We start from the raw sequence: 24,708 nt of genomic DNA, 5'->3' as shown, positions 1-24,708 counted from the left end.
TTATTAGTTTGTCGACGTTGAAAAATATCCCGCGCAGAGGCTCCAGCGGGGGCAAAACCTTCCCCTAGATAGATAGCTTTAGTAAGAAGTTATTATTTTTTTTATTTCAAGGCTTTTCGAACGTCTAGCTGTGAGAGGAGGGGTTGGGAGCCGAACATAATGCTCCACAGGTTACATTAACTGGTAAAGTAAATAAATTTCAGATTCAAAAAGGTATATCTTGGTTTTCATTTTGCTACGGTATATCTGCTTGTGTTTGTTTCATCCCAATCTCTATTTTTCCCTTTGTTCCTTTTTCCCGTCACTCCATCTGTCCACCCTTCCTCCCTCCCTCCCTCCCTTCCTGCTGCTCTCCCCTCCTTCCTCAATCTCTCTCTCTCTCTCTCTCTCTCTCTCTCTCTCTCTCTCTCTCTCTCTCTCTCTCTCTCTCTCTCTCTCTCTCTCTCACACACACACACAAGCACACACTATTTTAAGTCCTCTCGCTTTCCCTTGCTTCTCCCTCCGTTATTGTCAATTCTCATTTCTGGTCGCCCTAGTCCTGCTTTTCTGTTGTTAATTCCTTTACTGTTGTTCTCTCACTCGCCTTTTTACTTCCTCATTTATTTATTTATTTATCTATTATATTTATTTATTTATTTATTTATTTTTAAATTTTTTTTTTTTACGTCTACATCTATAGCGCCAGTAGGCTTGCTTAAGGGGCCTGGATGGTGTTCGACCCCAGCCCGTCATGGCGCAGGCAAGTGTTTATAGTGGCGCCATCTTCTCTTTTAAGACACCGGTTTCTCTCACTTTTTTGCGTGTCTTCTGGCTTGCGGACTGGCTCTCTGAGCGGAAACAGAGAGTAGTTCTAAACGGTGTTACATCTAACTGGCTCGATGTCAAAAGCGGCGTACCTCAAGGATCAGTGCTTGGCCCCATGCTCTTCTTAATTTATGTTAATGATATCGATGATGGGCTCACTTGCAAAGTATCAAAATTTGCTGATGACACAAAAATTGCTAGTAAAGTAACTGCGATACTCGACGAAGAAGCTTTACAATCAGATATAGATCGACTTGCACGTTGGGCCAATCAATGGCAAATGAAATTTAACGTTGACAAATGTAAAGTGTTGCACATCGGAAAAAATAACAATCGCGTTCGGTACGTAATGAATGGCCAACAACTTTCTGCAGTAAGTAAAAAAAGGATCTTGGAATCACTATATCAAGCGATTTAAAGCCCGGTCAGCATTGTTCAGAGGTAGTTAAAACTGAAAACAAATTGGTTGGCTTCATCGGACGAGTCTTTAATAATAAATCGGAAAAAGTAATATTAAAACTGTATAATTCGTTGGTTCGACCCCGTCTAGAGTACTGTGTACAGTTTTGGTCTCCCTACTACAGAAAAGACATAGAAAAGTTGGAACGGGTCCAACGAAGAGTAACAAAGATGATTCCTAGGTTGAGAAATTTGTCATATGAACAAAGGCTTAAAGAAGTAAATTTATTCAGCCTATCAAAACGAAGAATGCGAGGCGATCTAATAGAAGTGTTTAAAATGTTCAAAGGATTCAGTGATATTAATACGGAAGATTACTTTACAATTGATCGATCAAATAGAACAAGAAGAAATCACAATTTGAAGATAAGTGGTAAAAGATTCTCGTCGCACGAAGCTAAACACTTCTTCTTCAATCGAGTTGTTAATGTTTGGAACTCTCTACCTTGTGATGTCGTTGATAGTACAACAATTACGGCCTTCAAGAATAGATTAGACAAGTGTTTTGAATCCAACCAGCAACTTAGATATTACTCATTGTCGTAATAACGTTAAGTTCTTTCGAATACTGGTGTCCTTGTCCGCTTTTATCGCCCGGTTAGTGGTAGCAGTAATGGTAGTTCTTTCCTCTTTCCTACATAATTTCCATGCAGTTTTTCCATGCTGCATGGTTCTTTTTCCTTTCCTGCCAGCTTTGACTGGAGGGATGGGGGCGGTGGGGAGGAGCCTTCGCCTTTGCTGTCCTTCATCTTCCACCTTTGATTAGATAGTTAGTGTAGCTTATCACAAACAACCTCGTAAGGACCAGCAGGTCTGCTGTTGTTTGTTCTTCCTTTGTGTTCCTTTGTGTCTTGTTTTCAGTTCGCTTCCTTCATTCCATTTTCCTCCTTCTGTTCCTTTTTTTTTTTAGCATTCCTCTATAATTTCGTAATCACTTTTCTTCGTGTTCCTTGCTAATACCCATCCTTGATCATACCCTTCCCATACTAAATTTGCATATATTCTTATTTATCACCGTCCCCATACGTCATTGTCTTTATTCAACCATTCGTATACACTTTTTCATTTGTACTCTCCTCATCCTTTCCTGTCTCCGTTTGTCATTGGAAGGCGTCAGCTGACATGCTAGACAAACGAGTGCTTTTCTTTTCTCTATTTTACACTGTCGTTTTTCCTCCTGCATCCTCGTCCCTCTTCCCTCCCATGTGAACCTTTCCGGAGCCTTTTGTCCAGTATTCCTTTTACTCTCCGCCTATCTGGTTTTTTTTTTTGTTCTTTTTTTTTAACGTTGGATGCTCGCCTTTTCCTCTCCGTTTTGCTTTCCTACCTCCATTAACTTCACTTTTACTCTTCCTTCTGTTATAGTGTATTAGATTTTCTCTCGTTTCCTTCTTCCCTTTCTAACAATCAAGCTGCTTTTTTGTTATTTTTCTCCTGCATAATTATCTTGTTTTATTCCTTGGTGAGCCTTGATCCTTCTGGCATCCCGTCCCTCTTAATAATAATACTATATCACGCTTCCTCTGCCTTCATATAAGTTTATCAGTGCCGTTTTTTTCTGTTCTCTTGTCTCTACTTCGCGTTAACTTTTTTTTCTTACTAGATATTATCAACTCTAATTTCGTCATGCATGTTCTCTTTCCCTTCTCTCACTTCATTTACCTAACTCATGCCTTCGTTCCCGTATTTCTTTTACCTCGTTCATCTCATCACCTAGTTATCGCTTCTATCATTCAATATCTACCACTATTAAAATCACCTAGTCAGTTTTTTCCCTTCTCTTTTTCTACGCATTTGATTTATATTTATTCGTTTATTTTTCATGGATTACCTGTCTTCTTTTTCCCTTCTACTCGGCCAAGCTCCTTACTTCATATATTCCCTGCCTCTAATACATATTCCTTCCTTTGTTAATCCACTATTTTCTCCTCCAATGATTTTTTTTCCCTTCCTTCACCGGTCCTCTTCAACAGTCGCCTTCTCTCCTCTCCCTGTTCGTATATATTTCTTCCTAATCACGCCTCTCATTCTCTTGTTCCCTCCGGCCTTTCCTTCCCTCTCCATCCTTTGTTCTCCTGCAAATTTCTGCCATCACGCTATCCATTATCCCTCTTCCAACAGCCGCCTTCTCCTCTCTGTTCCCTATCTCTCCTTCCTCCATTCCATCCCTTCTCTCCTTTCTTCGTTCCCCAATTTCTGCCATCACAATATATCCATTATCTCCCTTCCAACAGCCGCCTTCTCCTCGCTGTTCCCTATCTCTCCTTCCTCCATTCCATCCCTTCTCTCCTTTCTTCGTTCCCCAGGTCTCACCACACTCCACATATCTGCTTCCACCTCTCGATTTCATACAACTCTTCCCATGTTTTCCTTTCCCCACTCATCCCCCAACCCTTCCCCGTGGCACCGTTCTCTCCTTTCCTCATCTTTTATACCACTTCCTCACCGTCTATCATGTTTCCCTCACCCCTAACAAGGTCACATCGCTTTGCATTCTCCCCTGTCATCGTACCTTCTTTAAGTAATTTTGTTTCACTTCTATTTCTCGCACAACTCATTTTTTGTACCGTATCCCTCCCTTCTTGTTATTCAATCACCTCATTCTCGTTTCATATATACCTTATTTCCCTGTCTTCAGCTTTTCTTGATATAGTTTTATTCGTCTCTACCTCATCTTTTTTTGTTCTTTCATCACCTTTATCATATCCGTGTCCCTTTTTCAAACTTTCACTCGGATCAATATCACCATCAACTTATTTTTCAATCCCTTCCACCCCCAAATACTTGATCTCTTTCCTTTCCTGTCTCACATCCAACTTTTGACTTTCCTCTCTTCCAAACCCTAGTATTTCATAGCACACCGAAAACTACTAGAAAAAAATAGTTTCGTCCACCAGTGTCTTGTTAACTCACCTGGTTGCTACCCTATGTACACAAGTTAGGCAATATGAGGTATACAAAACAGGGATAGAAAAGATATAAGAAGAGCTAGTGATGTTTCATTCTCTTTCCTTTCCCGTTTCACATCCTAATTTTGACTTTCCTTTCTTCCAACCCCTGGCTCCATTTTTCCCCTGCCTGCTACTGCCACGTCTTCAAGCCTCTCTCTCCTCATATCCCCCTCTTCTCTTCCCGTCCTCCTCCTTACCCATCTTCAAACTCCTCGTCCTACCGCCTAATGTCCCTTTTTTTAATCCTTGCCACCTCCTGTGTCTCTCTGTATATTTCCTTTCCTTTGTCTTTTTCCCGTCCCTCCTTCACGCCTCCTCTTCATACTTCTTATCCTCCTCGTAACACTCCTATACTTTTTCTTGCAGCATTCCCTAACCTCGTCCTCATAGCCTTAAGGGGCTATTACACTGGGCAGATTTTCCGTGGATCTTCAGTCAAACCACGATTTCCGCTAGCGTGCACGTGGTCTCAATTGTTTCTTGTTATTGCTGCTGATGATGATGGTGAGTAATACCGTCGTCCTTCAGTGAAATCTACCGTAGCTTTGGAAGATCGTGGACACGTCAGAAAACCACGGAAATATGAGAACCACGCCAGCGGAAATCGTGGTTTGACTGAAGATCCACGGAAAATTTGCCCAGTGTAATAGCCCCTTTATATTCACTTGGCCCAACCTCCCGCCCTTCATCACATCAGCTACCCCCTCCTCCTTCCTCCTCTCATCCCTATATAGGCTCCAGTTCATTCCTTTTACAGCCTCTACATCCCTCCTGCCGGTCTCCGTCCTGCCCCTCCGCTCAACAGGTACACAAAGATTCTCACACCTGGACCCTTCGCGTTTTTCCCTCCCGTTCCCATTTGTCTCGTCCCTTTAGACTCCCTCCTTGTTCTCGAGGCCCCTGTTTCTTTTTCTTCCTCTTGACGCCTCCTTCAGTTGTATCTTACGTTTCTCTTTCCAGTTCTCAGTCTCGGCTTTCATTGTCTTGCTAGTTGTCTTGTTTTTCTATTCCTGTATTTGTGTGAGTTTTATTTTCAAGTTTCTTTTATGTTATCCTCAAATTTCATATCCTTCCACCTCTCTCTCTCTCTCTCTCTCTCTCTCTGAATTTGAAGAGAGAGAGAGAGAGAGAGAGAGAGAGAGAGAGAGAGAGAGAGAGAGAGAGAGAGAGAGAGAGAGAGAGAGAGAGGAGAGAGAGAGAGAGAGAGAGAGAGAGAGAGAGAGAGAGAGAGAGAGAGAGAGAGAGAGAGAGAGAGAGAGAGAGAGAGAGAGAGAGAGAGAGAGAGAGAGAGAGAGAGAGAGAGAGAGAGAGAGAGAGAGAGAGAGAGAGAGAGAGAGAGAGAGAGAGAGAGAGAGAGAGAGAGAGAGATAGAAAAAACAACAACACAGTTGAAAGGGGAGAGAGAGAGAGAGAGAGAGAGAGTGAGAGAGAGAGAGAGAGAGAGAGAGAGAGAGAGAGAGAGAGAGAGAGAGAGAGAGAGAGGTGGAAGGATATGAAATTTGGGCGTGAAGCGAAAGTCTGATACGGGAGTCCAATTTTAGCTGGTCCTCTTTTAGGAGGCTTCCGCCATAAGCTCGTGTTGAGGGCTTATCCGAGAGAGAGAGAGAGAGAGAGAGAGAGAGAGAGAGAGAGAGAGAGAGAGAGAGAGAGAGAGAGAGAGAGAGAGAGAGAGAGAGAGAGAGAGAGAGAGAGAGAGAGAGAGAGAGAGAGAGAGAGAGAGAGAGAGAGAGAGAGAGAAACTTCTATCCAGCCGGCTGTCCACATCAAACCAATTTTCACATAAAAGCTTTAATGAAAACTGAGTCGACCTTTGACCAGCCCCGTCCCGCTTCTAAGGCCGCCACCACCTTGCTCTCCCTCTGGACTATCGCCCTTACCTGCCTCCTACTGAAGCACTGTGTTACGCAGATGTTATTAAATCCTCCGCGATAGGTCGAGGCGTCGAAGAGGAGAGAGAGAAGGAGAAGAGGGTGGAGAGGAAGGGGAAGCAAATAGGGAAAGAGGAAAAGCAGCAGGAGAAAGAGAAAAGAAGAAGAATTTTAAGAAGAAATATGGAAACGAAAACCTGGAACAGCAGAACGCCTCCTTTAGTGTTTTAATCTGTTCGTCCCATTTTTGAGGAACCTCTGGAACAAACCAAAGTTCTTGTTTAACACCAATCTGTGACCATTTACTTCGCTGCTGTCGCAACAAATGAACATCAATACGGAACAAACGCTTAGCGAAGTGATACAACGAACTGTAACGCCTTCGTCATCACAAAGCTTGTTTAACCTAGCGTGGATGCTGAACGCCTTGCTGTGAACACTGACGAACACAGCAACTGAGTAGAGAGAGAGGAAGAGACAGAGGAGTAGCAGGTAGTCGAGGGGTGAAAGGAGGAGGAGAAGAAGGGAGATGAAGGAAAGTGGAGTGAAGGGGAGAAATTGGAAAAGTGCCACTCGCCTGAAGCCAATTGGTGCCAGTATAAGTTTTTCGTCTCCTTCCTCATCCCTTTGGTGAATATTATTATTATCAAAAAAGAAACTTCAGCTACGTTGGGTGGTGGAGATCACAGGAGGCAATTGAGTTGGTGTGGAGGGAAGGGAGTGGGGAGGGCAGGAAGGGATGGAGGAAAGGAGGAAGGCAGGAAGGGGATGATGGAGGGAAGGGAATTATATGAGAAGTAGATGAGTTATTGGAAGGCAGGATGGAGTGGCAAGGGAAAGGGAAGAAACGAGAATGTGAAAGTGGTAATCGGACGAAAGGGGGGAAGGAAAGACGGGAGGAATAGAGCGCAGAGAGGCGGAGGGAGGGAAGGAGCAAAGTAAACTGATTATGGAGGAACGCCGGAGGAAGGGAGAAAGGGATTATGGAGGCGCTATTGAGAGAGAGAGAGAGAGAGAGAGAGAGAGAGAGAGAGAGAGAGAGAGAGAGAGTGTGTGTTAACGTAAACGACACGATTTTTTTTTTAAAGATTTATCCCCTAGTATCACTAGGGGAAACGGGCCCTTGTCCGAAGACGGCCCGTTAAGAGGGAAAAGATTGCTCCCTCCCTGCAGGCGGCACTACAGGAGGGGTACAGGTCGGATCTGTGCCAAAGGCGGCCCGTAGCAGGGTGCCGACAGACCGACTCTATCGGCGATCGAAATCTAGCGGAACTGACGAAATGAAACTTTTCACTTTTCACCAATGAAAAAATCCATATCCCGGCCAAAAGAGGTATTTAATATGAATAGAATATAAACATTGGAAGGATAATGGATATAAAACCAACGACTAAAGGATTAAAAGAATCAGGCCGTAAAAGCACACATACATAACGACAAGATTCGAGGCAAGTTTCGCTGTGTCGACGCGCGCTCCGAAGAGCCAACACGCACCGTGGCGTGAACATGACGTCATCCAAAGAGATAATGGTTAGTGCTGAGGGTAGACAATAACTCTCTCTCTCTCTCTCTCTCTCTCTCTCTCTCTCTTTACTGCATTAAAACTACGTCACACTAGCCTCGCATCGCGACCATGGATATTTGGCCGAGTTTACCATTGCGCCACTCCTATAAATGCTTTAATTATCCACAACTTGTTAATGAAACATTACATGAATTAGGGCAACTTCTGAAACATGATTTGTTAAAGTACCATCCTTATCTGACGCTTTGTTAAAAAGTCATTCCCGAAAAACTAAATAACACGGTCGCTGGAACCCATAATACATTTTTTTTTTAAACTTCGTATCGTGCTGGTCGAATAGACAAGAAAAGATGTGACTCCCGGCTGATGAAGGTTGCTATGTGCTCTTTTCAATTGACACTTTCATCTCCATAGTTAGTAATTAATAATCACAGATGTAAAACTATATAAATATCGAGTCATACAAGCGAACAGTCCATGTAGAGGAAAAAAAGCGGCGGTCGGACTTCAAAACGGTAAAGCTGGAGTCACACATAACCGACTTGGCGTCCCGTTCGGTACCGTTCTGTCCCGACTCAGATTAACTCGGTGGGCAGCATGAGCCAAACAAGATAGCGTCACTATTAACACTTGCCTGCGCCATAACGGGCTGGGGATGACCATCAGGCCCCACCAAGAAAGCCTACCTGCGCCATAGGCCGAAACTTAAAAAAAAAATCTTGACTGTGGGGCATACGAGAGCGAGTCGGAGTGGCTGCTATCCCGGGTGACGGTGAGGGAGGAAGCGAGATGATGTCCTTGACAACTGTCCTCAGACAACGTCGGAGAGCAACGTTGTCATGGGTTATAGAATTCATACAATTCGTTGCCGTTATCCTAAAACGCGATAAATTCATAGCACTATACAGCCTTATTATATAAATATTTAATACAAAATTTCAAATTTAAACAGTTGACACATGACGGGACCCGCCGAAACGGACCAGTTTATCAGACCGCCAAAGGAGATGTGGTAGGGACTCCGCGCAGTACATACATGTTGTATAAGGGTTAACTTATCTAACAACTCATTGCGCTCTCAATGATTGTACCGTCCCATGGGTAGGCTCTTGACGGTCTTCTTCCTCCGTCTCGCAGGGATCAACTCCCTTGTCCACTAGACACCTTGATAACACCTTAGCGTGATGGAAATATAAATTTTAAATTGCTGCTGCTTACCACATGGCCAATAACTCTTAAGTCTAAGCTACTAAAGTGCTCTAGCTACTTGGATGAGTAATAATCATATATGGAATACTATTTTTATTTGATTACTGAAAATTAAGTATCACAATAATTAAGTATATCCACTCATTCATAACAGGTGGATTTAGGCAAGAGTGCGTCGCTACAAACACGCCGCTCACTACTCGACTCCGTAAAATATCATTGGATACTTGAATTTTCAAATATACACAGCTACTTCCTTAAAACATTAAAAATATAGAACTAATTAGGATGCAACAACCAACAAGTAGTGCTGTGCTTGCCACATACCTATCACATCCATAAAACAAATAAAAATGCTGGAGTTCGTAGTTTCTTAGTAAAAGAGCAAAGTTAACTTTAAAAATAAGCTGCGGTAAGTAAAAACTAATCTCGACTCGGTCACTCAAGCGTGCGACAAAGTGTGGCCTCGTCAATGTAAGCCTGTACCAGCAGTAGCCCGCGAACTCTTGCCATCCTGATCGGGGAGGGCTGTACAGGAGCGATGATGTGGTGACACTGATGTGGCTCGCGAGTAGTCGGTACTGGCATCCGACAGGTACTTGCTGTTGATCTTGACTACTGTAAGGTCTACCAGTACTCGTCACGTATCACCTCGAACCCATCCTCCGCAGTTTCTTTTCTTCATATTTATATACGAGTAAATCTGCCACGCGGGAGTTTGTTAAATCGTCTGTTGGGCCTCTTTAGCGGTCCTTGTGTGACTGGAGAGGAAAGATAAAAATTACTAATATTGCTAGAATCTCACATGTAATCGATTATTTTTTTTTCAACCAAGAAATCATAACATGTAAAATAAAAGTAAAGGTATTCGTACAACATACCACGTACACACGAGCGCCACAGGTAGTACAGCGCGATAATTACAAGTACAATGGCTATGAAGATGCGCCATTCATACACAATATCCCAGAAACCTTTCAGTTCTGGTTCAGGCGCTGCTATGGCAGTATTCAATATATACTCGTCATCGTAATCGAAGAGTTCCTCAAAACTGTCTGCGTCATTCTTGAAGTTGTCCATGCCGGTCATTATAGTTGTCCAACCCTGATGTATATACGGGGCTTTGTCAAGGTACCGACCCCTCTCCCTGCAATATATAGACATGAGGATGTTAACAAAGCACCCCTGGAATGAATGGACAAGATCACTCACAAATACTGAAACACATCGCAAACCATACACAAAATACCTCGAGTGCAATACAATTTGACACTCTCATAAGCAGGTCTGGGTGCGAGGGGGATTTAGGGGTCTTAGTGAGCTCTGATCTCTGTCCAAGGGCGCAATGCATTCAAGCTAGAAATCGAGCAAATAGGGTACTGGAATTTATTTCAAGGAGCGTAAGCAACAGAAGCGCCGAAGTCTTCCTCAAACTATATTACCATTAGTTAGACCTCCTATGTTCTTATGTTCTTATTTAGTGGCCAAACCTAATCATCAAAGCGGAACGTATAGCCTTTTGAGACACCCGAATGCCGTTCTACGAAAATCGTCACTTACCTTACCGCTGGTCCAGGACAGTGTGGCGAGGGCTAGCAACGGCTGATCCCTCTTTGTTACACACACACACACACACACACACACATAGTTCAGTTTCATACGTGGTTCGGACACTCATCATCGTGACTCCTGTAACAACCATGGATTTAGATTGCTTATTCAACTTTAAGAATCTCTCTCTCTCTCTCTCTCTCTCTCTCTCTCTCTCTCTCTCTCTCTCTCTCTCTCTCTCTCTCTCTCTCTCTCTCTCTCTACGTTTAGTACATTAGTATAAGGCCGTGTATTTTTTTCTTGGCAATGGTGTCTCCGTACGGTTGGAAATCATCCGAAAGTAAATTACCTGAAATTACAATTAATATAGAGTATACTTAAACACACATATTATCATCGCCTTCATCCTGCAGTCTCTCATACGATAACTGACCGCACGTACGAGTTAAGAACAATTCTCTCCTCCGCGGTGCAGTGGATAGCGTCCCTGACTACTAATCTGCGGGCCTGGGTACGAACCCTGACCTCGGCAGTTAACGTGCTGCACACCCATCCAGCTGTTTATCCTTCCGTTCGTGATGGTCGGCACCTTGGGAAACCTGGGAAAGGTAAACTTGTGCCTTGCCGTTAGCATCAATGAGGTGCTTCATTCGGCGCAGTAGGGCTCGTTCTGGGAGGCCTTATGAACCACCCTCACATGTGATGGTCATGGCGCAGGTGTGATTGCACTTCCATGCCAAGGCCGTCAGTGCAGTCTCTCTCTCTCTCTCTTCTCTAATAAGGAAGAGAAGGAGATAAAGAAGGAAGAGTGGTAGTAAGGTAATGGTCTGAGACGCGGATAAAAACTCCCAGGGCCACGATATAGCCTATCGCTCGACACTATAAAAAAAAAAAAGTGTCCACCACCCGTATCGAGGGCTGGGATCGAATACTCAGCGGAATGTTGGGAAAAGATTAATTATCCTTAATACATCAATTTTTCATGCGCTTCAAGAAGTGAAAATATTTCCCACGACCTTGGTGGCTAGCAGTGGATCAATACACACGAACTATTATGTTACTGATATAACTCTTGTAAGATCTGCGTGTAGCCTAGCATCGCAGGGCGTTCACCACAAGCGGCATTATTTCGTGTGGCGCCCGCCGCGTCAAGCATGAAGACAGACACCTTAGAACTCTAGCTTGAGCTCCAAGGTGGTCAGCGTCAGTGTTTATAAATAGAAGAATTTGGTTCACAACTAACATAATTTGCATGTAAAAGAAGTTAATTTATGCTTTGCATACATTAGACAAGAATATAAATGTTTTCAATAGGTAGGTAGTTATTATTGACGATAGTAATGGCATATAGGACTTGCGAAAGACACATGCAGGCCACCCATTAAATAGTTTTGGAACCACTCCTATGAATATGGTATTTTCCGAAATCATAAGGCCTTGTTGGCTTCCAAACATACGATACTGATAATAAGGGCTAAAATATAGATCCCATATTCGTCTTAGCATACGGCCTTAAGAATGGAATAAAGTGAACGGTAATTTAATGAAACGGTAATTGCAAAAATAAAATAAAAATGGAAAAGCAAAGGAAAATCAGAACAAATATAAAAGGAAAGACTTCAAGGAAAACGGAAACTCGACTTACATCTTTTGACCGAGGCGACACGACTCAAACGGAAAATCCTTGACTGTCAGAAATGGATTGGAGCAAATTTTTGGTCCGGGGAGGGGACGAAAAGGCTAAGAAAACCTATTTGGGGAGGTGACGGGGGAAGAGGAGGCAGGAGAAGGGTGACTGCGGGGTTGGGGAGGGAGGAGGGTGATTGCTCTTGCTGGCCTGTTGGTTAAGTTGGAGGCTAGAAAGGTTTGGGTAGCATGAAAGGATAAAATAAGACAGCTGGGAAGGCAGAAAAGGAGGAATGTAGGTAGAAAAAAAAGGAAAGTTTCGTTTAGTCGGTGCAACATCTGTGGTCATATACCGGAGAGGGACAGGAGGGGAAGGAATTATAGGAGAAGGGAACAGACCCCAGGAGACGGGACACAACCCCCGATTAATACCTGGTACCCATTCACTGCTGGGTGGACAGGGGCGTAGGGTATCGGAAAAGCCGCCCAAATTTTTCCACTCCGCCCGGGAATCGAACCCGAGCTCTCTCGATTGTGAGCCAACTGTGCTAACCACTGCACCACGAAGCCCCCTGAATGTAGGTAGATAGGTAAATATATATACATAGAGGAAAAGGTTCGATTAGAAAAGATGAAACAGAAGCGGTATAGCAGCCAGTGGAAAATATATAGCAATTCCAATGGGAGGAACGAAAAATGTTTAGGGGGCCTGTAGGAAAAATTAAAGTAGTTTGATAAAACAGAGCAGAAGGAAGGAAGCAAAGATATTAGTGAGGAAGAAGAGTTAGGGTAAACGCTGGCTGAGTCGACAGCGTGACGGCGCCGCGTTCAGGACGACGCCAGCTGAATCCCCGCCCGGTGCCACCAAGCTGGGATTTATCAGCCGCCGCCGAGTGGCTTAAAACTACCCACATGCTGTCCAGAAGACCACCTATCAACCCGGACTCTAGATTCTAGGATTAAAGATGAGCTCCGGGAGGGCAGCATGAGCCAATGCAAGATGTAAGGGAAAGTAAGGGATCGTAAAGGCAGGGTAATGGAGATATGAAGAATAATAATTACGTATAAGGTGTTAAATAGTGAGTTAATGAAAATAAGTATAGACAGTAGACACAAAGGGAAGAGAAGCTGAATGGGGAAAACGGCAGAGAAATATAAATTAAAATTATGTGGGATGACAAATACTCGACATAGTTAAAATGTTAAGATAAACACATTGAGAGAGAAAGAAATTGAAGAGTTTCAGAAATAAAGGAAAAAAATATAGAAGGATCTCTAAATAAATGAAGGTAGAGAAGGTGATATGGGTAGAAAGGTGTTTAAAATGAAGAGATATGAGAGGTGGAAAAGGAAGGAAAAGGGAAAAGGGAGGGGAAAGAAAGGGAAAGGGAAAATGGAGGGGAAAGGAAGGAAAAGGGAAAATGGAAGGGAAAGGAAGGAAAAGGGAAAATGGAAGGGAAAGGAAGGAAAAGGGAAAATGGAAGGGAAAGGAAGGAAAAGGGAAAATGGAGGCAGACAGGGAGATATGGGAAAGGAAGAGGACATGGGTATGGGAAGAAAGAGAGAAAGCTTGCTCAGATAGAAGGGATAAATTGGTCTGAGAGAGAGAGAGAGAGAGAGAGAGAGAGAGCCCGGGGGGGAAGGGAGGGAACGTTACAGGAATATTGGACCTCTGATGAGATTTTCCTTGTGTTAGGTGACCCCCTTCTCACTCTCTCTCTCTCTCTCTCTCTCTCTCTCTCTCTCTCTCGCCTATCTATCTATCTATCTATCTATCTATCTATCTATCTCTATTTCTATTTATCTGTATATTAAACGTTTAGCTATTACTCTATATTTATGTGTTCTTTTTACCTCTCGCTCTTTATCTATCTATCTGTCTCTTCATTTCCATTCGGTTAACAGCGGTGCAGGCAAGTGTTTTATAGTGGCGCAGTCTTGGTATACTCACGCTGCCTCAAGAAGCTCCATTTGATCTTTTTCACGTATTTTCGCTACAGTCTGGGTTGATAACTGGTCATCAGGACAACGTGTGGGTAGTCCTAGTCCTCTCGGCGACACCTGAATATTGCCACCTTGTAGAGGAGGGACGAACTTGAACCTGAGTATTGCCACCTTGTAGAGGAGGGAGGAACTTGAACCTGAATATTGCCACCTTGTAGAGGAGGGAGGAACTTGAACCTGAATATTGCCACCTTGTAGAGGAGGGAGGAACTTGAACCTGAATATTGCCACCTTGTAGAGGAGGGAGGAACTTGAACCTGAATATTGCCACCTTGTAGAGAAGGGAGGAACTTGAACCTGAATATTGCCACCTTGTAGAGAAGGGAGGAACTTGAACCTGAATATTGCCACCTTGTAGAGGAGGGACGAACTTGAACCTGAATATTGCCACCTTGTAGAGGAAGGAGGAACTTGAACCTGAATATTGCCACCTTGTAGAGGAAGGAGGAACTTGAACCTGAATATTGCCACCTTGTAGAGGAGGGAGGAACTTGAACCTGAATATTGCCACCTTGTAGAGGAAGGAGGAACTTGAACCTGAATATTGCCACCTTGTAGAGGAGGGAACTTGAACCTGAATATTGCCACCTTGTAGAGGAAGGAGGAACTTGAACCTGAATATTGCCACCTTGTAGAGGAGGGAGGAACTTGAACCTGAATATTGCCACCTTGTAGAGGAAGGAGGAACTTGAACCTGAATATTGTAACCTTGTAGAGAAGGGAGGAACTTGAACCTGAATATTGCCACCTTGTAGAGAAGGGAGGAACTTGAACCTGAGTATTGCCACCTTGTAGAGGAGGGAGGAACTTGAACCTGAATATTGCCACCTTGTAGAGGAGGGACGAACTTGAACCTGAATATTGCCACCTTGTAGAGGAGGGACGAACTTGAACCTGAATATTGCCACCTTGTAGAGGAAGGAGGAACTTGAACCTGAATATTGCCACCTTGTAGAGGAGGGACGAACTTGAACCTGAATATTGCCACCTTGTAGAGGAGGGACGAACTTGAACCTGAATATTGCCACCTTGTAGAGGAGGGACGAACTTGAACCTGAATATTGCCACCTTGTAGAGGAGGGACGAACTTGAACCTGAGTATTGCCACCTTGTAGAGGAGGGACGAACTTGAACCTGAATATTGCCACCTTGTAGAGGAGGGACGAACTTGAACCTGAATATTGCCACCTTGTAGAGGAGGGACGAATTTGAACCTGAATATTGCCACCTTGTAGAGGAGGGACGAACTTGAACCTGAGTATTGCCACCTTGTAGAGGAGGGACGAACTTGAACCTGAATATTGCCACCTTGTAGAGGAGGGACGAACTTGAACCTGAATATTGCCACCTTGTAGAGGAGGGACGAACTTGAACCTGAGTATTGCCACCTTGTAGAGGAGGGACGAACTTGAACCTGAGTAATGCCACCTTGAGGAGGCACGAACTTGAACCTGAGTATTGCCACCTTGTAGAGGAGGGACGAACTTGAACCTGAGTATTGCCACCTTGTAGAGGAGGGACGAACTTGAACCTGAGTATTGCCACCTTGTAGAGGAGGGACGAACTTGAACCTGATTATTGCCACCTTGTAGGAGGGACAACTTGAACCTGAATATTGCCACCTTGTAGAGGAGGGACGAACTTGAACCTGAATATTGCCACCTTGTAGAGGAGGGACGAACTTGAACCTGAATATTGCCACCTTGTAGAGGAGGGACGAACTTGAACCTGAATATTGCCACCTTGTAGAGGAGGGACGAACTTGAACCTGAGTATTGCCACCTTGTAGAGGAGGGACGAACTTGAACCTGAGTATTGCCACCTTGTAGAGGAAGGACGAACTTGAACCTGAGTATTGCCACCTTGTAGAGGAGGGACGAACTTGAACCTGAGTATTGCCACCTTGTAGAGGAGGGACGAACTTGAACCTGAGTATTGCCACCTTGTAGAGAAGGGACGAACTTGAACCTGAATATTGCCACCTTGTAGAGGAGGGACGAACTTGAACCTGAGTATTGCCACCTTGTAGAGAAGGGACGAACTTGAACCTGAGTATTGCCACCTTGTAGAGGAGGGACGAACTTGAACCTGAGTATTGCCACCTTGTAGAGAAGGGACGAACTTGAACCTGAGTATTGCCACCTTGTAGAGAAGGGACGAACTTGAACCTGAGTATTGCCACCTTGTAGAGGAGGGACGAACTTGAACCTGAGTATTGCCACCTTGTAGAGGAGGGAGGAACTTGAACCTGAGTATTGCCACCTTGTAGAGGAGGGAGGAACTCGGGTTTTCCAGGACACCGCGCCTTCACACAGACCAAGCAGCCACATCCCTATCTACATGGCTACCGAACTTTCTATCAATACATCTATATTTCTATCTATCTATCTATCCATCTACTTATCTCTGTCGATCCACCTACCTACATCTGTCTATCTATCTCTGGCTATATCTATCTATCCGTCTATCTATATATTTATTTATATATGGGACAGGGATAATTTATATTGAGAGCCATGCGATTTATGAGACAAGCATTTATATACATGAATCGAGAGAGAGAGAGAGAGAGAGAGAGAGAGAGAGAGAGAGAGAGAGAGAGAGAGAGAGAGAGAGAGAGAGAGAGTGAGAGAGTGAGAGAGAGAGAGAGAGAGAGAGAGAGAGAGAGAGAGAGAGAGAGAGAGAGAGAGAGAGAGAGAGAGAGTGGTTCTTCAGAACTAATATGAGATTATTACCGTGAAGGCTAATATTAGAGAGGAGGGAGAGAAGGGAAGGTAAGAGGGAGGGAGAGGTCCTGCGCCGGGGGAAGGAAGGGAATGAAAATTCGTAAAAGAAAAGAACTGGGAGACCACATAGGGTCGTATTATGAGACATCTCTCCGCCCAAGAACACATATTTGACAAGGCTTTCGTAGGAGTTGTGGGCATTTCCAGGAGTAGTTTTATGACCCTGGTGGTAGTTTGACCCTTCTTCTGTACCATGAGCCTAAAAAAACACTCATTAGAACCCGATTGATCCCCTCTTTGACCTTTAGAATTTGTTTTCTTTCTTTTACAACTGCTCATTCGTACTGTCTTTACCACCGTGCATCCTTCTCTTGGCTTCGTGTTTTAATGTACGAATCTCTTCCCTTCGTTCGTATACCTCCTGTCCCACGTCCTCACTCACAACACATAGGGTCGTATTATGAGACATTTCTGCCCAAGGACACATATTTGACAAGGCTTTCGTAGGAGTTGTGGGCATTTCCAGGAGTAGTTTTATGACCCTGGTGGTAGTTTGATCCTTCCTCTGTACCATTAGCCTAAAAAAACACTCATTAGAACCCGACTGATCCCCTCTTTGACCTTTAGAATTAGCTGATGTGAGATGGCAAAGTGTCTTGTAATACCATATGTGTTGTGAGTGAGGACGTGGGACAGGAGATAGATAGGAGATAAGAAATGAAATGAAAATACGTATAGGAAAAGAACTGGGAGACATTATAAGATGGTATTACAAGACACTTTGCCATCTCACATCAGCTATATCTAAAGGTCAAAGAGAGGATCAGTCGGGTTCTAATGAGTGTTTTTTAGGCTCATGGTACAGAGGAAGGATCAAACTACCACCAGGGGCATAAAACTATCACTGGAAATGCCCACAACTACTACGAAAGCCTTGTCAAATATGTGTCCTTGGGCAGAAATGTCTCATAATACGACCCTATGTGTTGTGAGTGAGGACGTGGGACAGGAGGTATACGAACGAAGGGAAGAGATTCGTACATTAAAACACGAAGCCAAGAGAAGGATGCACGGTGGTAAAGACAGTACGAATGAGCAGTTGTAAAAGAAAGAAAACAAATATGAAAAAAGGACGAAAAGAAAATATCATTAGAGAGGGTAACGGCTATACCTCGTACATAAGGGAAGGAGGAGGGGGAAAAAACACCGAAAGAAATATAATAAAAGGCGACGAAGAGGTATGGAGAAGTAAATAACGACAGGAAGACGGAGAAAGAAAAAAAATATCCGCGCGTAAATATAGAAAGATAATTATGAGAGGACGCGGGAAAAGGGGAAAGAAACTCGGAGTGTGATTAGCTTACAGGAGAAAAGTGTGAGCCAGGAAAAACAAAATAGCATCGTTAGGTTAGCCAGCACCGCCGCCACCATCAACACACCCAGCACCAGAGACCACAAAGGGCTGTCCAAATACCATAGATGGGGTGCTAGCTTCATTTTAATACTCTCTCTCTCTCTCTCTCTCTCTCTCTCTCTCTCTCTCACAATCTCGCGAGAGAGAGAGAGAGAGAGAGAGAGAGAGAGAGAGAGAGAGAAGCAAAAAACTATAATTAATGCAAATGAAAAAAATTACCTAACGAAATAATAAAGTTAATTGGCACCGAATATTATTTTCTACGTTCGGCTTATAGCGCCGGTAGGGTTTCTTGATGGAGTCTGCTGGTCGGCCCCAGCCAGTAATGGTGCAGGCTGGTGCTTCATAGAGCCCCATCTTGGACAAAAGTGAGGAATACGCGATAAATTATAGGAAGAAAGCGTGAGGAGTTAGCCCGGTAGCTGTGGGGATCATGTTTCTTAATGGTCCCTCCAAGCGAGAAAAATGAGAAAAAATCACCCCTCACACAGACCATTTCATAATATATATCAACGCATTTGTGATCAGATTATGTATTATCTATTTTGGGGGTTTATATCATGGCACAAATTTGGCCCGTCGCTGCTACACGGTAAAGTAACAAATTTGGCCCGTCTCTGTTACCGGGTTAAGAACGGAAAGAAAGAAATATAATGAATCATATTATACCCATAAGAGATAATATTATAGATCAAATTTAACTCTCTAATACAAGTATAGGTAATCACGTGAACACAATGTGAGCAGTGGTCTCCTACTCGCCCTACCCTGTAGATTCAATTCGTGTTGTTTTTTGGTTGCACGGCAGGGAAGGCGGTGGCTGAGTCAGCATGCGGGCGCAGTGTCCTGGAGGATCGGGTTCAAGTCACGCTCGGCGCTAGAAGCTCAAGCTGACAATTTTCAGTCAACAAGTGGCCGAGGGCAATCCACGTGTTGTCCTGATGACCACCTATCAACTCGGACTCTACCGAAGCTCTCTGAAAGGATCACGCAGAGCTCTTGGGGTCAGGATGAGCCAGGCTAGGAATGGCGCTACTTAAACTACTTGCCGACACCATAATCGGGCTGGGAAGAGAAGAAAGGACGGAATAAAGATTTGTGGAAGGGAGGAAATCAGGAAGGTAAAAAATAACAAGATGGCGCCACTATAAACATTCGCCTGCGCCAGAACGGACTGGGCAAACCATCAGGCCCCACCGGGAAGAAGCCTACTGGCGCAATAGGCCGCGACGTAAAAGAAAAAGTATTGAATGAAAGAAAGAGGAAAACTTGGAAAAATAAAGATAAAAAGAAATATAATTTATGACGACATGGTCAAAAAAAGATTGAGGACTCTGGGAAGGAAGATAGAATTAAAAAAAAGATAAAAATAAGAAATTAATAATTAAGAGAGCGAAAGAGGGAGAAAGGGAGAGTGAAGCCAAGAGGGGCGGGGTTGCTGCTCCCCTCCCTTTTTAAGAAGAGAATGATGTGATATTAATTAACCTTTCGCTTTTCATTGGTATAAATCTTTTCTCTTAGTGTCTGCCACCTGCCCTTTGCTCTTTCTTCTTCCTTTGTCTTTGAACTTGTTGACTCGGTGGAATAAGCCTTGACTCCTGAGCAGCGTTGCCAAATTATCGTACTCAGCGCATTGCATTTTTTTGTAGTTTCTGAGCGATAACTATAGCAAAAGAGAACGAAACCCATCAATATTTAACAGTTTTAACGCTAATTTTAATTTCCTATCGCTATTTGTGTGGTTACGACAGTCTTGGAGCCTAAAAATGATTAATGCAATGTTCAGTGTACGACAATTTGGCAACGTTGACACCCACCCACCCTGGACACCATTGCCAGATTATCGTACTCAGCGCATTGCATTTTTTGTACTTTCTGATCGATAACTATAGCAAAAAAGAACGAAACCCATCAATATTTAACAGTTTTAACGCTAACTTTAATTTCCTATCGTTATTTGTGTGGTTACGACAGTCTTGGAGCCTAAAAATGATAAATGCAATGTTCAGTGTACGACAATTTGGCAACGTTGCTCCTGAGTGTCTGAACCGCTGTGGTTATGACTGGAACCAAAAATAGCACTTGCTGTCTTGTACCTCCCGACATTGAATTCCTATGTGGTATTCCGTTCCTTTTGAAGCGAGTCTGTATTCACTTCAGAAGTCATGTTTTTCAAATAGCATCACTCTTTCTCACCTTTTTCCATTTAGAATTACTTCCTTGCCTCGTCCTTCATCATCTTTCCTATTATCATATACATTTTCAATCTCCCTTCCTTTAACGTGATCACACTATTCATATTTCATTTTCTTGCATTTTCCTTCCACTTTCTTTTAACCCGTCTGCTGCGATTGGCATGAATTTGGCTTTCACTGGTAGCGTGGTAACATACACTCCCAGGTCTTTCTCTGCCTCTGTGGTGGATAGTGGAGTGTTTCCCATGTGGTATTGGTATGCTGGATATCCCTTCACTGGTAGCCTGGTAACATACACTCCCAGGTCTTTCTCTGCCTCTGTGGTGGATAGTGGAGTGTTTCCCATGTGGTATTGGTATGCTGGATATCCCTTCACTGGTAGCCTGGTAACATACACTCCCAAGTCTTTCTCTGCCTCTTTGGTGGATAGTGGAGTGTTTCCCATGTGGTATTGGTATGCTGGATATCCCTTCACTGGTAGCCTGGTAACATACACTCCCAGGTCTTTCTCTGCCTCTGTGGTGGATAGTGGAGTGTTTCCCATGTGGTATTGGTATGCTGGATATCCCTTCACTGGTAGCCTGGTAACATACACTCCCAGGTCTTTCTCTGCCTCTGTGGTGGATAGTGGAGTGTTTCCCATGTGGTATTGGTATGCTGGATATCCCTTCACTGGTAGCCTGGTAACATACACTCCCAGGTCTTTCTCTGCCTCTGTGGTGGATAGTGGAGTGTTTCCCATGTGGTATTGGTGTGCTGGATATCCCTTCACTGGTAGCGTGGTACCATATACTCCCAGGTCTTTCTCTGCCTCTGTGGTGGATAGTGGAGTGTTTCCCATGTGGTATTGGTATGCTAGATATCCCTTCACTGGTAGCCTGACAGGTCTTTCTGTGCCTCTGTGGTGGATAGTGGAGTGTTTCCCATGTGGTATTGGTATGCTGGATATCCTTCACTGGTAGCCTGGTAACATACACTCCCAGGTCTTTCTGTGCCTCTGTGTGGATAGTGGAGTGTTTCCCATGTGGTATTGGTATGCTGGATATCCCTTCACTGGTAGCCTGGTAAATACACTCCCAGGTCTTTCTCTGCCTCTGTGGTGGATAGTGGGGATATCCCTTCACTGGTAACCTGGTAACATACACTAGGTCTTTCTCTGCCTCTGTGGTGGATAGTGGAGTGTTTCCCATGTGTATTGGTGCTGGATATCCTTCACTGGTAACCTGGTAACATACACTCCCAGGTCTTTCTCTGCCTCTGTGGTGGTTGTGTGTCTGTGGCAGCCCATTGTGCTGGATGTCCTCTCTCCCAAGGCACATGACTTTTTTCTTTCCTGTAGCAGCTCCTTTTGTTCAATTCATAGGAGCACCTGGTGATGTCTTCTCGTCCTCCGCTTAACCTCAATCTCTCCTTTCCTTGCACTTCGCGTCTTTTCCTCCCATCCCATAACATCTTCTCATCTCCTCCTCGTCCCCTCCCCTTTCCTCCCCTCCCTTCCCTTCCTCTCCGCCTGGATCGCGAGCACCTTTGAGTGGCAGTTGTCATTTCACATTCACCATAATTTAAATGTAAATGTCCCATAGCTTCTTCTTCACCGCCCATTCTCCCTTCTTTTTCCCCTTCATTTATCCCGCCCAGCTTTCTTATCTACGTGTTATTCTGACGTTGTACCCTTCATCTTTTCCTCTTTCCCTCCACAGTTTTTCTTTCATCTTCTTTTGTTTCTCCCATCATTTACTTTTCCCAACTTTTACCGTCCAATCTTTTTATACTCCAATCATTTATTCATTTTTTTCTCATCCCGTGTCTTTCCCCTTCTTTTTTTTTTCTTTCCTTCCTCGAACTCTCTTTCTTCCTTCACTCTTTCTTAATGTTCTATTCTTTCAATCTTCCCTTTTATATATTACATCATTTATTCATTATTTTTTCATTCTCGTGTTTCCCCTTTCTCTTTTTTTTTTCTCTTTCCTTCCTCGAACATTCCTTTATATCACTCTTTCTTCTTTCACTCTTTCTTAATGTTATGTTCTTTCAATCTTCCTTTTTATATATTACATCATTTATTCTTTTTTTTTCATTCCCGTGTTTCCCCTTCTCTTTTCTTTCTCTCTTTCCTTCCTTCATCTTTCTTCCTCCATTCTTTTTTCATGTTCTGTTCCTTCTTTCTTGCATCATCTACTTTTATCTTCTCAACCCTGTGTCCATCTATGTCTCCTTCCTCTATTTTTTTCCTCTAACATCTTCACTCCTTTGTTCGACTTTCCTTTAAACTCTCCATCCCCTTTGTTCGTTTTTACTTTCATTGCTATCCAGATTTCTACTTTCTTCCTTCCATTCCTTTCTTTTTACTTTTTTTTTTCCCCACTCTTCTTCCCAACTCGCTTTTACAGTCCCCAATGTAATTTCTCTCTTCCCTTCTCCCTTTTCCCTTTCACTCCTTGTCGCTTCCTCCCTTATTTTATCTTCACTTTAATTACGTTCCTCTTTTCCCTGTCCTTCCTGCCTTATACGATTTCTCATAGACCCACCTTCAATTATTCTTTCTTTCCTACCTTCCTGCCATCAAAAGTTCTCATCTCCCTGCTTCGTTCCTCCCTTCCTCCTGCCTCCTCATTCTTCCATCTTTCCCTTCTCCTCCCTTCCCTCGTCTTTCTTTCCTCCTCCTCCGTTCACCCTCATTTCTCTCCCCTCCCCCTTCTCTTCCTCTCTTGTCTCTTCAGTCACTCACGAGGCAAAGGTAAAAAAAGATGCAAATTTTTCACGCCAAGTTTTCTTATTAAAGTTTCCCGGACTGGTTTTCTGCCGTTTATTGCTGGGATATACCTGTTTGGTGTGTGTGTGTGTGTGTGTGTGTGTGTGTGTGTGTGTGTGTGTGTGTGTGTGTGTGTGTGTGTGTGTGTGTGTGTGTCCCCCGGAGGATCTTTTTTCTATAATACTTCTAACATACTTCCGTTAATGATAGTGGTTTTGTCTCCCTCTTCTCCCCTCCCCCCCTCCCACAATCCCTTTCCTTTCCCCCTCCGTTCCACCTTATCCCATTTTCTCTGGTCTTCCACCCACCCTCCATTCCACCTGCCTCTTTCCTCCTCTCTGTTCCTTTCCCTCTCCGTTCCACCTTATCCCATTTTCTCTGGTCTTCCATCCACCCTCCATTCCACCTGCCTCTCTCCTTCTCCTCCCTGTTCCTTTCCCTTGCACTTCACTTTTTTTTCTCATTAATTCATCTTCCTTCCCCCTCCCTGCCTGCCCTTTTTCACTTCTCGCCCTTCCACCCTTCCCCTCTATTCTGCTTTCACATATATCCCTGTTTTTTTTTTCTTCCCTTTCAAAAACAATTATTTCGTTATATTGTTTTCCCTTCTCCAACACTATTTCTCGCCTTATTTGTTCTCTCGTTCGTTCGTTCACTTCGTTTCTGTTTTCCTCATTTTCCTTCCTTCTTCGTCCTTCCTTCATTAATTCGTTTATTCATCCATTTGATCGTTATTTTCTCCATTCATTGGTTCGTTTGTTCGCTTCTGTTTTCTTTCCTTCCAACTTTTTTTTTTTTTTCCTCCCTTCCTTAATTCCTTCTTTCCTTCCATCTCCCATTTCCCCCTTCCTCTCTTCCTTTCTCCCTTTCTTCTTTCCTTCCTTCCTTCCTTCCTTTCTTTCTTTCTTTCTTAGTTCCTTTCCCTCTCTTTCCTACCTTCATTCCTCTCCTACTTCTCTCATTTCCTTCCTTCCTTCCTTCCTTCCTTCCCTCAAACCAGATGCTTTCTTTCAATATTTTATTTACTTATTATTCTTTCTTCATTTCCCTCTTTCTTTTCTTCTTTCCTTCCTTCCGCCTTCCCTCCACTTCGACGTATTCCATCCTTCTTTCCTTCCTTCACTTCTTTCTTCCTTTCTTTCACTTATATTTTTCCTTCCTTTCTTCCTTCCTTCATTTCTTTCTCTTATTTTTTCCTTCCCTCCTTCTTTCCTTCCCTTCTTCCTTCCTTTCTTTCTCTTATATTTTTCCTTTCTTTCTTCCTTCCTTCATTTCTTTCTCTTATTTTTTCCTCTCCTCCTTCTTTCCTTCCCTTTTTCCTTCCTTTCTTTCTCTTATATTTTCCTTCCTTCCTTCCTTCCTTCCTTCCTTCCTTCCCACTCTTCTCTCTCGTTCCTTTCTGACATCTATAATAACCATTCTCTTCACCCCTTCATTCTGCATTATTCCATCCCCTTGGCTCTTTATTCCTCTCTTAATCCCTTTTCGTCGTTCTCCTTCTCCTCCCCTTCCCTCTTTTTTTCGTTTCCTCGCTCCCTCTCTCAGCCCTCCATGCAAAGTCTTAAAGATCGATTAGGCGAGGCTTTTTACACAGCGTCATTGATAGAGTGCGCTGGAGCTG

General features: G+C 43.6%; 1 long non-coding RNA gene across 2 annotated transcripts; it reads right to left on the bottom strand.

Moving 5' to 3' along the window:
• Window positions 1–8,977: 8,977 nt before the first annotated feature.
• Window positions 8,978–10,480, bottom strand: LOC126980950 (uncharacterized). 2 transcript variants are annotated; one of them, XR_007733681.1, is made up of 3 exons: window positions 10,380–10,480; window positions 9,701–9,966; window positions 8,978–9,580 (listed from the first exon to the last, which is right to left on the bottom strand). It is a non-coding gene; the product is annotated as an uncharacterized LOC126980950 (long non-coding RNA). The 2 variants fall into 2 exon arrangements; XR_007733680.1 differs by lacking the exon at window positions 10,380–10,480 and adding an exon at window positions 10,069–10,083.
• Window positions 10,481–24,708: the final 14,228 nt, after the last annotated feature.

This window comes from Eriocheir sinensis, chromosome 46, assembly GCF_024679095.1.
Source record: "Eriocheir sinensis breed Jianghai 21 chromosome 46, ASM2467909v1, whole genome shotgun sequence".
Taxonomy (NCBI): Eukaryota; Metazoa; Arthropoda; class Malacostraca; order Decapoda; family Varunidae; genus Eriocheir; species Eriocheir sinensis.
The sequence above is the reverse complement of the archived record's forward strand: the minus strand, read 5'-3'. Positions and strand labels throughout refer to the sequence as shown.